General features: G+C 32.5%; 1 protein-coding gene and 1 long non-coding RNA gene across 3 annotated transcripts in view; both read left to right on the forward strand.

Moving 5' to 3' along the window:
- LOC122628912 (E3 ubiquitin-protein ligase MIB1) overlaps positions 1-2,500 on the forward strand; it is a 422,298-nt gene that overhangs the window by 72,995 nt on the left and 346,803 nt on the right. The gene's annotated exons all lie outside the window — the stretch shown is intronic.
- LOC122628926 overlaps positions 1-2,500 on the forward strand; it is a 7,168-nt gene that overhangs the window by 1,257 nt on the left and 3,411 nt on the right. Inside the window, exon 2 of the long non-coding RNA XR_006327142.1 lies at positions 222-226. This is a non-coding gene — a long non-coding RNA (uncharacterized LOC122628926). The remainder of the gene's footprint in view (positions 1-221; positions 227-2,500) is intronic.

Raw genomic sequence — 2,500 nt, forward strand, 5'->3', positions numbered from 1 at the left:
CTCTCTCTCTCTCTCTCTCTCTCTCTCTCTCTCTCTCTCTCTCTCTTTGTCTGTTTCTCGTTTCTTTTCAAACTTAGCGCCGTATCACTTTTAACAACATTTTACGAGTACTGAATCGCGCACCCGAGTAAGAAAATCCTATTTCAGGAAAAATATACAAGAAAAAAGAAAGGAAAAAAAAGATTGATTACAATAATAATAAAAATAGAACGAACAAGAAGGAAAAGTTGTGCTCCGTGCACAACTTCAAGTCGATTCTTAATCTTTTATCATATTCCTTTATTAATTCTTTATTTCGTCGAAGATATCTTCGTTCATCACTTTTATCATCCAATCTCTCAAGTTTATAATACTTTCAAGTTTAAGAGAGCTTCGACGAATTTTCGTTTTTCACAGGGGAATCAAATAAAATCGATCGTTGTAAAATGAGTAGAGATAAAATACATACACGCGTATATATCTAAAGGATAAAGCGACCTCGCTATAATTCGCTAATATTTTTCGTCGAAACGATCTTTTAGTAGATACGTTTCCTTAGTAGATAAATTTATTATAGATATATAATAATATGTGCGTGTGTATGTGTCCGAAATTCTTTTTCCTATTCTTATCGTAAATAACAAAAAGAAAAGAGAAGAAAAGAAAAGAAAAGAAAAGAAAAGAAAAGGAAAAATAAAAAAAAGAAAAGAAAGTAAAAACGAACGTGGATATATTCCCTCGAAATGGTACCGATAAAGGGTGTTGAGTCGTCGTAGAAGGGCTGGTCAAGGGGTGGGGGATGATCAGAAGACGGTAGAGTCGGCTGGGGTGGTCACGTTCGTCTTTCTCTCACTGTTGAACACTCGAGGAAATCGAGAGATGGAAATATGGCAGGCGACAGCTGTGGAAAACGGTGCCCGTTCGCTGGCACCTTGTTGCCTTTGCCCGTTATCGTTGCAAGCTGGCAGAAAAGAAAAGAAAAGAAAAGAGAAGAAAAGAGAAGAGAAGAGAGAGGAGAAAAGAAAAGAATAGAGAAAGAAAGTAAAAAAAAAAAAATAAAGAAAGAAGGATCTAGGAAAGTAGAAAAATCGGGTGGGTGAAAGGAGGGTAAAGAGAGAAGGGAAAACGAGGAAAAGATTCGAATAGCGGATCGTAGTTTTCTTCTCGAGGGCCGAGAGTGGGTAAAGAAAAATAAAAAAAAAAAAAAAGAAAGGAAAAGAATAAGAAAAAAGAAATCGACTCGTAAATATCGCCTACGCGATTTGTGTGTTGATATAAAAATCGAAGGATCGAGGAAACAAAATAAAAGTCTTGTCCAATTGGTCCAAGAACGTTGAAGAAGTATCTTTTATTTCTTTCTTTCTTTCGTTTTGTTTTACTTATTTATTTTTTATCTTTTTTATAATTTTTTTTTTTCCCTCTTAGGATTGTACTCTTGTATCGAAAGAAAGCGAAAAGTATGCTTCTTTTTTCGTCGGATTTAGCGTAGAATTTTTATACGAAACGTTTGAACTCGGACGCGATTTCTATTCGTTCGTTTGTTTATTTTTTATTTATTATTATTATTTTTTTTTCCTTGATTCTGTAAGCACGAACCTTACGTTATTTCTTTTTTTTAACTTTTTAATGGTCTTCGTTTCGAGTCTTTATAGCAATTCCTTCCGGAGGTATGATCGTTCGAAATATTTCGATTGATTATTTCTGCGGATGTTGGAATGGCTACGTTTATGAATGGTTCGACGCATGTGTGAGTACGAACGTAGTAGCCGGATAAAAAAGAAAGAAAGAAAAAAAAAGAAGAGAGAAAGAAAACAAAAACTGTTTACGTTGGCTGGCAGAGTCGATTTCTGGAATTTATATAGGTCAATGTATCAGGTGGTAACTCTTTTTCAAGAAATTATATAGGTCGGTCGGTTCATCATTTTGTTTTTTTTTTTTTTTTTTTTTTTTTTTTTTTTTTTTTTTTTTTTTTTTTTTTTTTTTTTTCCTTAAACACGATTATCTATGGAACTAAAAATCGTAGAAACTTGAAACGACATTCGTTTTAAATGATTAATTTTTATTTAATCGCGTTAGAATTTAATTAGTCAATTCAAACGATGTTTTAATTTAACTTACCTATACACTTCCTTAATAGTTTTATTTGTGGGGAGAAAAAAAAAGGAGAAGATGTTAGAAAAAAATCGTACTTTCATTCAAGAAATAAATTACAAAGGAAATTAAAATTTATTAAGTGATATGATGAAACATTTGTTCTTCGAAGAACGAAAAGAAAATCCTTTTTTCTCGACTTTGTAATATAAATTTTAGTATGGAAGTTTTTTCTTTTTTTTTTTTTTTTTTTCAAACACAGTTTGAAATAGTTATTAAATAATTTTTTTTTTCCTTTTAAAATTGCGCTTCGTTGAGAGTCAGCCATGGGAGATATCACGGAGAATCTGGTCGGTTATTGAAAATTTTAAATCTTATATAGGTCATCGTGCCACCGTGGCCGCTGCGGTTAATCGAGGTTGGTATGCGT

This window comes from Vespula pensylvanica, chromosome 4 (assembly GCF_014466175.1).
Source record: "Vespula pensylvanica isolate Volc-1 chromosome 4, ASM1446617v1, whole genome shotgun sequence".
Classification (NCBI taxonomy): Eukaryota; Metazoa; Arthropoda; class Insecta; order Hymenoptera; family Vespidae; genus Vespula; species Vespula pensylvanica.